Source organism: Canis aureus, chromosome 28 (genome assembly GCF_053574225.1).
Source record: "Canis aureus isolate CA01 chromosome 28, VMU_Caureus_v.1.0, whole genome shotgun sequence".
Taxonomy (NCBI): domain Eukaryota; kingdom Metazoa; phylum Chordata; class Mammalia; order Carnivora; family Canidae; genus Canis; species Canis aureus.
The window spans coordinates 40,705,160-40,719,081 of NC_135638.1; the positions used below are offsets into that span (position 1 = coordinate 40,705,160).

A 13,922-nucleotide genomic window follows, 5' to 3' on the forward strand; every position below is an offset into this window, starting at 1 on the left:
ATATGTTGCTAAGTTGAATTTAAATAAAAAATGTTAAAAAAAAAAAGAAATGGATATATCTGGCCTTCTCTTAGGAAATAATGTAAATCCTGATGGGACTTAGTAGAATGGATATAAATTACAATTAGAAACAATATGTGACTCATTAATGACATCCCCACTGAGTAGCAACTGCTATATACTCAGAAAGTCAGATGTGGAAAAGGGTAAGAATGAAACCAGATCTGAGTGTCCAAACTTGGCTCTATGACCTTGGGGAATTCCTTAACATCTCATACTAAGATCTATGTCTCTCATCTGAGAACTATTAATAAAACTACTTTGGAGAGTTTCCTAAAAATTAAATGATATATGAAAAGTGATTTATGCACAAGCTTTCTCTTACCAATTTTAATCCTCTGCCTAAAACTAATTCACAAGTTAAAACACTTCTCCCAGAAACTCACTTCTACCAAGTAAAACACACAAAGAAAGAACAATTAAGTTTGACTTAGTGGTACATGATCTTTACTTGATTTATAAAAATAGCAAGGTTAACAAGAAATTCCTCACATAAGAAAGTGTGGTTTGTCTTTTTGTAATAACAAAACACATATATGTATTGACATAAATGAGTTATCTCCATCCCTCTATGTATGTATATTTAACATACATTTTAACAAGTATATTTATTTGACCTTTACATTTATATTTAACCTTTACATTTTTACCTAGAAAATTCCATCTTATAATTTTCAGTTTATTTTCCACTTTTTCAAAATTCATTTAATAATCTAATTCTATAGCCATAACATTAGCACTAACATCTATCTCTCTGCATCTACAAATGTAGTAAACATATACTGTCATCTACACAATGATGCAATTCCATGCATAGCTATTTATGCAAAATAAATAAATACATAGATCCACAAATAGATTTGTACACAAACATTCATAGCAGCTTTATTTACAACAGCCTAACCTAACAACAATCCAAATGTCTAAGGTGAACATTTTAGGATATATCCATACAATAAAATACTACTCATTGGTAAATAGACATGAATATATAACATGGATGAATCCCAAAAAGTATACTGAGCAAAGGAAGCCACACACTTAAAAGAATGGATACTATAGGATTTCAGATAGGTGAAATGTGAAAAGAAGAAAAACAATTTTATAATTATGGAACTCAAAATAGTGGTTGCCCATTAAGGGGCTGGTACTGTGGACCAAATAAAGCAAATTTCTGGGGTTCTGGAACTGGAACTGTTCCGTATGTAGATTGTACACACATACATACACATACTGTCAAAATTTATAAAATTATAGAATCATGCATTTAAAAGGGAGCATTTATTATCTAAAAACTATATCTCATTAAAGTTGATTTAAAAAATATTCATCAGTAGGTGAATGGATAAACAAATTAGCATATATTCATACAAGATGATACAGCAATAAAAAGGAACAGACTGCTGCTATATACAACCATAAAAGAATCTCTACCAATTTGCTGAGCAAAATAAGCAAGACAACTTGGTATGTAGTTGCACGTGTAGCAGGCTTAAGAAAAAGAAAAATTGATTTCTGTGATACTGGTTTCTCTGTCAGGTAAATATATTTCTTCAAATGTTATCAATTTTATACAGATCAGTGCTTTATATCTCAATAAAGTTTATATTAAACTGGGACACCTGAGTGGCTCAGTGATTGAGCACCTGCCTTTGGCTTAGGTCATTATCTAGAACCCTGGGATCAAGTCCAACATTGAGCTCCCCACAGGGAGTCTGCTTTTCCCTCTGCCTGTGTCTCTGTCTCTCTATGTCTCAAATAAATAAATAAATAAATAAATAAATAAATAAATAAATAAAATCCTTTTTAAAAGATTATATTAAACCAAGAAACAGAAAACTTCAAGTTCTGAAAGAAAAAAGGAATGAATGACAAGAACTTATAAGTATGCTACCTTTGGTACAAGAAGACATAAATTTGAAGTTTTACTTATGCGGAGCAAAACAAAACAAACAAACAAACACAAAACAAAATGCTTCTGAAGCATAGATTATCTCTTCTAGGAAATGTGAGAAAATCAGAAAAGCAGCTAAGTCTGGAAATTAACCTGAGACGCGCCAGGACAGGAAAGGGAGAGAGCCTAGTCTCTGTGCCTCTTGAATAATGTATGTAATGCATATTGTGCTTTCAGAAATAAAAATAAATATAGTAATTTAAAAATTGTGTTGAATTTTCTAGACTCATTGAAGGCAAATCAGTAATATTAAATTATGGTGTGGACAAATATAAAGGACTGAAGAAAAAATCACAATAACTGAGACACATTCCAATTTTCACTGCTCTATGGGTCATTTAAAATTTGATCCACTTTAAAATAAGTAAACATGTAAATCATTATTCCTGTGTTTAATGCAATTATCACAGATAAATGCAGTTAGTCTTATAATACAAAAGGATAACATCTATTTGAGAGCTCAAATTGTGTCACAAAGTTTTCCTTAGCTTCATACACAATAATTATTTATTCCTTGTAATACAAGTGAGTTACTAGGATTTTTCTAATGTTAATATAAGGAAAGGGAAGTTAAGTTAGTTGCAAAAGACCCCCAAAAGAAATCACATTGAAGCCACGTTGTATGGTATTTATCCCACATTGAAAGACTGAGGAATGGGGGAAGTGTTAGTATGACTTAAGATAAAATATTATGTTATTAAACAGGGTCAATATTTGTAGATGTCATTAGGGCTGCAATTCACATTTCTCTGCCCACTTCCGATCTCAGGCACTGGAGCAAAGGATGGACCCATGCAGGCCCAGGGCAAATAGGGTCCTTAACTCACATAGCAAGGTGTTCATTCTACTCTTTCTGAGTAGGTGCTTTGTTCTTCCTGTTCCTGCTCTTCTGCCTCCTGGAAGCACCTCTGGTCCCTAAATAAACTACTTGCATCAAAAGCCTTGTTATTTTGGTGTATCCTGAGCTAAGTCATAGTTTATGAAGGGGTTAAGGTCTGTGCATATCATTTAGTGATCTTCCTATGTAGTCAGTGCTAATCCCTACTTCTGATTGCATCACATAAGAAACTCTACTTTTTCTCATCTTACAGAGATTGCCAAATGCAGCTCTAGGGACCAGCCACATTAGAATCATTTCGGATGGTTACCAAGAATATAGATTTTTCAGGAGGAAAAAGTTTTAGTCACTCACCATCAGGTATTAGCTGTGGGCTTTCCAGAGATGCCTTTTATGAGGTTGGAGGGTTTCTTGCACCCTAGTTTGTCTTGTGTTTCTATCATAATAAGATGTTGAATTTTGTCAAAAGCTTTTTTTTTGGGGGGGGGCACCAATTGAGATGATCATATGGCTTTTGTTCTTTATTCTTTGATACAATATATTACCTAAACTGATTCTTTGATGTTAAACCACCTTGCATTCCTAGGATAAATCCCAGTTAGTCATAATGTGCCTTACTTTTTATATGTTGCTGGATGTGGCATTTATTATGTTGTTAAAGATTTTCTGTCTATATTCATACGAGATACTGGTCTGTATTCTCTTGTGTTGTTTATACATGGCGATTTTTGTTCCTTTTCTTCACTTATTTATTTGGCTTATCTGCTTGTTAGTTGGTTTATTACTTGGTTAGTTCCTTAGCTGGATTGTGCAGTTGTTTTTATTTCCACCATAGTACATAGCATCTGCTGCTGTTCCCCAGAAGGCCCAGTCCTGCACATAGGCATGATCACCTTGGCATAGTAGTGTTTTTGCTTTCTCTTTGACTCTCTCTTTTCCTTAATTTCTCTGTTAACTTGGCTGCCTCAGACGCAATCACACCAGTTGTTAACTTCCACCAAGTGTTGGCTGGTTGCCCTATTGTTTTAAGCGATGTCCTGGAACATAAATCTCTCAGTGGTCTGATCCAATTTAATTCAAATTTCTTTGCAGTGGTAGTTTTTGCCAGTTTTTGGAGATTGTTCCTATTCCAGGATGACTTTTCTTCCTTGTCTCCTGGATTTCTCTGGTAACTACTGACTGACTATGGTTTGGCTTGTTGCTTTCATAGAGCTACCAGCATCCTCTTAATTGCTTTCCTCTCTGCTGTTTTCAACACCACCCTTAGATAGGAGCTTCCCCATGTACTTTTCCAAATTAAGTTAGCTCCCTTAGGGAGAGCTTCAGACATCTCTGTTTTCATAGCCTGCCTCCCACCTTGGGCAAAGTCTCTGAGTCATGGCTCTATGGCATAGTGACAGTAGCCCACTTCTGAATGATACCTGTCTTACCAGCAGTTCTGAGCAGGGTACTGGCCCCTGTTCATCTTGGTTTGTCTGTACTGATGTGGAGCTTCTACCCCATGAGCAGAATGTGGAGAGGGGGATGGGGTCACTGTTCTCACACTACTGTTCCTGGAATAGAGCTTCTGCTTTCAGTGAGGCCTGGGTGAAGGAAGGCTCTCTTAGCCAGTCTTAGGAGAGGGAACCTTGTGTTCTGAGCTGACTGGTCCGGAGTAGGGCTTCTGTCCTGCAGAGCTGAAGGGCAGAGGTGGGTAGGTCAGGGTTCAAATGCTTCATTCTCGGGAGGAGGGGCAAGACGGCGGAAGAGTAGGGTCCCCAAGTCACCTGTCCCCACCAACTTACCTAGATAACCTTCAAATCATCCTGAAAATCTACGAATTCGGCCTGAGATTTAAAGAGAGACCAGCTGGAATGCAACAGTGAGAAGAGTTCGCGCTTCTATCAAGGTAGGAAGACGGGGAAAAAGAAGTAAAGAAACAAAGGCCTCCAAGGGGGAGGGGCCCCGCGAGGAGCCGGGCTGAGGCCGGGGCGAGTGTCCCCAGGACAGGAGAGCCCCGTCCCGGAGGAGCAGGAGCTGCACCGACCTTCCCGGGGGAAAGGGGCTCGCAGGGAGGTGGAGCAGGACCCAGGAGGGCGGGGATGCCCTCGGGCTCCCGGGGACACTAACAGACACCTGCGCCCCGGGAGAGTGCGCCGAGCTCCCTAAGGGCTGCAGCGTGCACGGCGGGACCCGGGGCAGCTCGGGGGGCTCGGGGGCGGCTCCGCGGAGGGGGCTGCGGGGCGGGAGCAGCTCCGGGGGCTCGGGGGCGGATCCGCGGAGGGGGCTGCGGGGAGGGAGCAGCTCGGGGGGCGCGGGGGCGGCTCCGCGGAGGGGGCTGCGGACCCGGAGCAGCTCGGGGGGGCTCGGGGGCGGCTCCGCGGAGGGGGCTGCGGGGCGGGAGCGCGAATCCAACAGCGCAGGCCCCGGAGCACAGGGCGCCAGGACACAGCCGGGATCCGGCCTCCCCCGGGACAGGCAGAGGCCGGGAGGGCCCAGGACAGCGAGGACGCTCCTGCCCCAGCTGAGCAGATCAGCGGCCCCGCCCCGGAGCCTCCAGGCCCTGCAGACGGAGAGCTCCGTGGTGACTGCGGGAGCTGACTCCAGGGCTGCAGAGCTGGCCCCGCCACTGCGGTTGTTCCTCCTGGGGCCTCACGGGGTGAACAACCCCCACTGAGCCCTGCACCAGGCAGGGGGCACAGCAGCTCCCCCAAGTGCTAACACCTGAGAATCAGCACAACAGGCCCCTCCCCCAGAGGACCAGCTAGAAGGACAAGTTCCAGGGGAAGTCAAGGGACTTGAAGTATACAGAATCAGAAGATACTCCCCCGTGGTTTTTTTTTTTTTTTTTTCGTTTTGATTTCTGATTGCTTCCCCCACCCTTTTTTTCCCCTTTCTTTCTTTTTCTTTCTCTTTTCTTCTCTTTTTCCCCTTTTTTCTTCCTATTTTCTTTTTTCTTTTTCTCTTTTCTTTCTTTCTCTCTCTCTCTCTTTTTCTCCTTTTCCCAATACAACTTGTTTTTGGCCACTCTGCGCTGAGCAAAATGACTAGAAGGAAAACCTCACCTCAAAAGAAAGAATCAGAAACAGTCCTCTCTCCCACAGAGTTACAAAATCTGGATTACAATTCAATGTCAAAAGGCAATTCAGAAGCACTATTATACAGCTACTGGTGGCTCTAGAAAAAAGCATAAAGGACTCAAGAGACTTCATGACTGCAGAATTTAGAGCTAATCAGGCAGAAATTAAAAATCAATTGAATGAGAGGCAATCCAAACTAGAAGTCCTAATGACGAGGGTTAACAAGGTGGAAGAACCAGTGAGTGACATAGAGGACAAGTTGATGGCAAAGAGTGAAACTGAGGAAAAAAGACACAGACAATTAAAAGACTATGAAGACAGATTAAGAGAAATAAACGACAGCCTGAGGAAGAAAAACCTACGTTTAATTGGGGTTCCTGAGGGCGCCGAAAGGGACAAAGGGCAGGATATGTATTTGAACAAATCAGAGCTGAACATTTTCCTAATCTGGGAAGGGAAACAGGCATTCAGATCCAGGAAATAGAGAGATCCCCCCCCTAAAATCAACACCTCAACATTTAATAGTGAAGCTTGCAAATTCCAAAGATAAAGAGAAGATCCTTAAAGCAGCAAGAGACAAGAAATCCCTGATTTTTATGGGGAGGAGTATTAGGGTAACAACAGACCTCTCCACAGAGACCTGGCAGGCCAGAAAGGGCTGGCAGGATATATTCAGGGTCCTCAATGAGAAGAACATGCAACCAAGAATACTTTATCCAGCAAGGCTCTCATTCAGAATGGAAGGAGAGATAAAGAGCTTCCAGAACAGGCAGGAACTGAAAGAATATGTGACCTCCAAGCCAGCTCTGCAAGAAATTTTAAGGGGGAAATCTTAAAATTCCCCTTTAAGAAGAAGTTCAGTGGAACAATCCACAAAAACAAGGACTGAATAGATATCATGATGACACTAAACTCATAGCTGTCAATAACAACTCTGAACATGAACTGGCTTAATGACCCCATCAAAAGGTGCAGGGTTTCAGACTGGATAAAAAAGCAGGACCCATCTATTTGCTGTCTACAAGAGACTCATTTTAGACAGAAGGACACCTACAACCTGAAAATAAAAGGTTGGAGAACCATTTACCATTCAAATGGTCCTCAAAAGAAAGCAGGGGTAGCCATCCTTATACAAGATAAACTGAAATTTACCCCGAAGACTGTAGTGAGAGATGAAGACGGACACTATCTCATACTTAAAGGATCTACCAACAAGAGGACTTAACAATCCTCAATATATATGCCCCGAATGTGGGAGCTGCCAAATATTTAAACCAATTAATAACCAAAGTGAAGAAATACTTAGATAATAATACACTTATACTTGGTGACTTCAATCTATCTCTTTCTACCCTCGATAGGTCTTCTAAGCACAACATCTCCAAAGAAACAAGAGCTTTAAATGATACACTGGACCAGATGGATTTCACAGATATCTACAGAACTTTACATCCAAACTCAACTGAATACACATTCCTCTCAAGTGCACATGGAACTTTCTCCAGAACAGACCACATACTGGGTCATAAATCCGGTCTGAACCAATACCAAAACATTGGGATTGTCCCCTGCATATTTTCAGACCATAATGCCTTGAAATTAGAACTAAATCACAACAAGAAGTTTGGAAGGACCTCAAACACGTGGAGGTTAAGGACCATCCTGCTAAAAGATGAAAGGGTCAATCAGGAAATTAAGAAAGAATTAAAAAGATTCATGGAAACTAATGAGAATGAAGATACAACCATTCAAAATCTTTGAGATGCAGCAAAAGCAGTCCTAAGGGGGAAATACATCGCAATACAAGCATCCATTCAAAAACTGGAAAGAACTCAAATAGAAAAGCTAACCTTACACATAAAGGAGCTAGAGAAAAAACAGCAGATGGACCCTACATCCAGCAGAAGAAGAGAGTTAATTAAAATTCAAGCAGAACTCAATGAAATCAGGACCAGAAGAACTGTGGAACAGATCAACAGAACCAGGAGTTGGTTCTTTGAAAGAATTAATAAGATAGATAAACCATTAGCCAGCCTTATTAAAAAGAAGAGAGAGAAGACTCAAATTAATAAAATCATGAATGAGAAAGGAGAGATCACTACCAACACCGAGGAAATACAAACGATTTAAAAAACATATTATGAACAGCTATATGCCAATAAATTAGGCAATCTAGAAGAAATGGACGCATTCCTGGAAAAACACAAACTCCCAAAACTGGAACAGGAAGAAATAGAAAACCTGAACAGGCCAATAACCAGGGAGGAAATTGAAGCAGTCATCAAAAACCTCCCAAGACACAAGAGTCCAGGGCCAGATGGCTTCCCAGGGGAATTCTATCAAACGTTTAAAGAAGAAACCATACCTATTCTCCTAAAGCTGTTTGGAAAGATAGAAAGAGATGGAGTACTTCCAAATTCGTTCTATGAGGCCAGCATCACCTTAATTCCAAAACCAGACAAAGACCCCACCAAAAAGGAGAATTACAGACCCATATCCCTGATGAACATGGATGCAAAAATTCTCAACAAGATACTAGCCAATAGGATCCAACAGCACATTAAGAAAATTATTCACCATGACCAAGTAGGATTTATCCCCGGGACACAAGGCTGGTTCAACACTCGTAAAACAATCAATGTGATTCATCATATCAGCAAGAGAAAAACCAAGAACCATATGATCCTCTCATTAGATGCAGAGAAAGCATTTGACAAAATACAGCATCCATTCCTGATCAAAACTCTTCAGAGTGTAGGGATAGAGGGAACTTTCCTCGACATATTAAAAGCCATCTACGAAAAGCCCACAGCAAATATCATTCTCAATGGGGAAGCACTTTCCCCTAAGGAGTCTTTCCCCTTAGGAGCCTTTCCCCTAAGATCAGGAATAAGACAGGGATGTCCACTCTCACCACTGCTATTCAACATAGTACTGGAAGTCCTAGCCTCAGCAATCAGACGACAAAAAGACATTAAAGGCATTCAAATTGGCAAAGAAGAAGTCAAACTCTTCCTCTTCGCCGATGACATGATACTCTACATAGAAAACTCAAAAGCCTCCACCCCAAGATTGCTAGAACTCATACAGCAATTTGGTAGCGTGGCAGGATACAAAATCAATGCCCAGAAGTCAGTGGCATTTCTATACACTAATTATGAGACTGAAGAAAGAGAAATTAAGGAGTCAATCCCATTTACAATTGCACCCAAAAGCATAAGATACCTAGGAATAAACCTAACCAAAGAGGTAAAGGATCTATACCCTAAAAACTATAGAACACTTCTGAAAGAAATTGAGGAAGACACAAAGAGATGGAAAAATATTCCATGCTCATGGATTGGCAGAATTAATATTGTGAAAATGTCAATGTTACCCAGGGCAATGTACATGTTTAATGCAATCCCTATCAAGATACCATGGACTTTCTTCAGAGAGTTAGAACAAATTATTTTAAGATTTGTGTGGAATCAGAAAAGACCCCGAATAGCCAGGGGAATTTTAAAAAAGAAAACCATAGCTGGGGGCGTCCACTCTCTTGCACCAGACACAAAGATAAACTCAAAGTGGATGAAAGATCTAAATGTGAGACAAGATTCCATCAAAATCCTAGAGGAGAACACAGGCAACACCCTTTTTGAACTCGGCCACAGTAACTTCTTGCAAGATACATCCACGAAGGCAAAAGAAACAAAAGCAAAAATGAACTATTGGGACTTCATCAAGATAAGAAGCTTTTGCACAGCAAAGGATACAGTCAACAAAACTCAAAGACAACCTACAGAATGGGAGAAGATATTTGCAGATGACGTATCAGATAAAGGGCTAGTTTCCCAGATCTGTAAAGAACTTCTTAAACTCAACACCAAAGAAATAAACAATCCAATCATGAAATGGGCAAAAGACATGAAGAGAAATCTCACAGAGGAAGACAGACATGGCCAACATGCACATGAGAAAATGCTCTGCATCACTTGCCATCAGGGAAATACAAATCAAAACCACAATGAGATCCCACCTCACAGCAGTGAGAATGGGGAGAATTAACAAGGCAGGAAACCACAAATGTTGGAGAGGATGCGGAGAAAAGGGAACCCTCTTGCACTGTTGGTGGGAATGTGAACTGGTGCAGCCACTCTGGAAAACTGTGTGGAGGTTCCTCAAAGAGTTAAAAATAGACCTGCCCTATGACCCAGCAATTGCACTGCTGGGGATTTACCCCAAAGATACAGATGCAATGGAACGCCAGGACACCTGCATCCCGATGTTTCTAGCAGCAATGGCCACGATAGCCAAACTGTGGAAGGAGCCTCGGTGTCCAACGAAAGATGAATGGGTAAAGAAGATGTGGTCTATGTATACAATGGAATATTCCTCAGCCATTAGAAACGACAAATACCCACCATTAACTTCAACGTGGATGGAACTGGAGGGTATTATGCTGAGTGAGGTAAGTCAATCGGAGAAGGACAAACATTATATGTTCTCATTCATTTGGGGAATATAAATAATAGTGAAAGGGAATATAAGGGAAGGGAGAAGAAATGTGTGGGAAATATCAGAAAGGGAGACAGAACATAAAGACTCCTAACTCTGGGAAACGAACCAGGGGTGGTGGAAGGGGAGGAGGGCGGGGGGTGGGGGGTGAGTGGGTGACGGGCACTGAGGGGGGCACTTGTCGGGATGAGCCTGGGTGTTATTCTGTATGTTGGTAAATTGAACACCAATAAAAAATTAATTTATTAAAAATAATCCTAAAAAAAAACCAAACAGATGCTTCATTCTCTCACTGCTTTTACTGAGATTTAGTAGATTTGAATAAATGCTTCTCCATTTGCTGAATGCCCTTAATTCAAAAGGACATTTTTTCCCCTATAATTTTCACTAATTATGGTTGTTTCCCTAGAAATATGGCCAGTGGGAGTCCTTGTGTCATCTTTTGGAAGATGAGGGCCTCATTTTCTTTTCATTTTATGTAAAGTTTTGTTTGTTTGTTTCTGGCTTTCCCCTTGGGTTATTTCTTATATACTGTCCCCCAAGACTTCTGTTTTGCCTATAAAGTAGAGCATGGGAAATTTTATCAGAATTCACTCTATTTTTATCAAATACAAAGGTAAATATGCATTTGTGTTAAAATTTTTCAGTTAAACATTCAAAGACTGAAGATACAGTCATTTGTAATTTTGCTGAACTTCAAATTTGAATCTCAAAGACTTGGAAGTTAATGCTCAGGAATGGCTTAGTTTCTGAGAAAGCAGTCACCTAACATTTTCGTTAGGAGCTTTGTTGTACTCTAGTTATCCACTTTTCTAAGATGACTTAAATGAAATACACAAAAACTTTATTTCTCTGTAAAATGTGGTCCTCATTTGAGAAAAAACTTGGTCATTTAAAGTATTATAATGTGCTAGCTAAAGCATCGCTATCATAAATTTTAAGACAAAGTCTAGATCCTATAAAATATTTGTTATTCTAGAATTTGGCCTATCAAGGATATTGGGGCAAGTTAATTTTGACATAGCTGGCTGTTTATTTTCTAGGGGACAGGATTCCTGAAAGCAGGAACACTTTGTGAATCTCTCTGAATCTCATATGCCAGAGTCCTGACCTAATGTAAATTTTCATTAAGCAAATATGAGAGTGACTTTATATCAAGGTTTAGTTGGTGTAGTACCAATAAGACAAACATAATGTAATCTTCCAGTAACAATTTTTTTCAAATTTCAAACCCATGAATTTCACAGATGACTAAATTCATATTTACTTCTTCTTAGAAGATCTCTCTTCCAAGAGCAAAAATATGAACTTAGTTTCTTTTCCCATTCCAAAAATTATCTCACAAAAACATATACACATTATGGTCTGAAGAAAATGAATGGTAATTGTATGTTTAATCAGTAATCTTTTTGACTTTTTTTTTAAGATTTATTTATTCTAGAGAGAGAGCCATGTGGAAAGGGGCAGAGGTAGAGGGAAAGTGAAATTAGCAGACTCCCTACTGAGCCCCAGGCAGGGCTCAATCTCACCACCTATGAGATCACCACTTGAGCAGAAACCCAGAGTCCTATGTTTAACCATCTGAGCCACCAGGCACCCCATCTTCCTTACTTTTTTAGGAGTGGAAAACAATTGCTCTTGATTAGAACTTTACTGAACTTGGGACTGCTGGGTGGCTCAGCTGTTGAGCGCCTGCCTTTGGCTCAGGTGGTGATCCCAGGATCCGGGATTGACTTCCACATTAGGCTCCTGCGAAGAGCCTACTTCTCCCTCTGCCTATGTCTCTGCCTCTCTCTCTTTCTCTGTGTCTCTCGTGAATAAATACATAAATCTTAAAAAAGGAACTTTACTGAACTTTAATTTTCACAAACAGGATGCCACCCTGAGTTTGTTTCATACTTCAAAGTCTCAAAAAAAAAAAAAATGAAGCTATATATGTTATATACCCTGGATAATTTAATAAGATTTATATTTTAAATATCTATGAATTTAGGAATGAAAATAGATGGATATATGAATATAGGTACAGATAAATATAGAGATAGATAATCCTATATCTTGAGTTTCTAGCTCTATAAATAACCTCAAAATGGAGTAGAAAATTTGATGAAATTACCTATATTTCTTCCTAAATGACTTTCGGTCATTAGTTCATCATTTATTTGTGACAAAATATGGTTTTATTTTATAGTTAACATTTGCGCCATTGCTAAGCTCCAATTTCCTGTGTACACAAAGGGTATCCTAATAAAAACCATCTTGTGTTGTCTAAAAAAAAAAAAAAAAAACAATTATATTAAGTGAGTGCTCAGGTGCGCTGGGACCAGGCAGCTGCTCTGGAATCCCTGCTAGATTCACTCTGTGTGTCAGGGAGCCGTGGCCATGGCCACCTACAAACTGGCACTGATCTAGCAGGGCAAGAGTGCGTGGAACCTGGAGCACTGCTTCAGTGGCTGGTAGGATGTGACCTGAGAAAGCTGGCACAAGAAGGAAAAGCATGATGGCCAGGCACTGTGCTGGCTAGGAGTTTGACATTTGCTTTACCTCAGTGCAGAAGAGAGCAATTCAGACAGTGCTGAATTCCATTGGCCAAATGTGGCTGCCAGTAGTGAGGACCTGGCACTCCAGTGAGTGACACTATGGGGTTCTGACTGGCCTCAATAAAGCAGAAACTACTGCCAAGCATGGCGAGACCCAGAAAAGAACTGGAGATGCTCTTCTGATGCCCTACCACCTCTGATGGAGCCTGACCATCCCTTCTACAGCAACATTAGTAAGAATCACAGGTGTGCAGAGTTCATTGAATATCCCCTACCCTCCTGTGAGAGTCTAAAGTACACAGTTGCCAGAACTCTGCCCTTTTAGAAAGAAGAAATACCCCCAGATCAAAGAGGGGAAATGGGTACAGATTGTAGCCCATGGCAACAACCTTCTGGACATTGTCAAGCATCTGGAGGGTCTTTCCAAAGAAGCTATCATTGAGCTGAACCTGCCAACTAGTATTCCCATGGTCTATGAATTAGACAAGAACTTTAAGCCCATCAAGACCAGGCAGTTCCTGGGGGATGAAGAGAACATGGGTAAAGCCATGGAAGCTGTGGCTGCCCAGAGGAAGGCCAAAAAGTGAAGGCAAGCAGGCAGGCTGCTTTCCCAAGAACATCTTCCCTGTCCATCCCATTCTTCTGCACTTCTGGCACATGTCACACTGACCACATCTGTAGACATCTTAAGTTTTAGCTGCAAATGGCGACCAATGCCCCTAATTAATTTAGCTATTTTGTTTCTTGCATCCACTCCTTTCACATAATCTAGTCAGAATGGCACTTCTGGGGCATGGGTCCTTAGTTCAAGCTGAGGGAAGACTCTTATTCAAGAATAGAGAGTTAGTAACTGGAGTTTTTGCTACCGCTTTTTTATTTAGAACCTGACTGAGTTGGGGATAGGAAAGAAACAGGCTAGGTGTGACCAATAAGAAGCAGAATGGAGGCAGCTCTGGTGGCTCAGCGGTTTAGCG

At 40.6% G+C, this 13,922-nt stretch overlaps 1 pseudogene; it reads left to right on the forward strand.

The window, feature by feature from the left end:
* Window positions 1-12,790: 12,790 nt before the first annotated feature.
* LOC144300256 (phosphoglycerate mutase 1 pseudogene) lies at window positions 12,791-13,535 on the forward strand (annotated as a pseudogene).
* The last annotated feature ends 387 nt before the right edge of the window (window positions 13,536-13,922 follow it).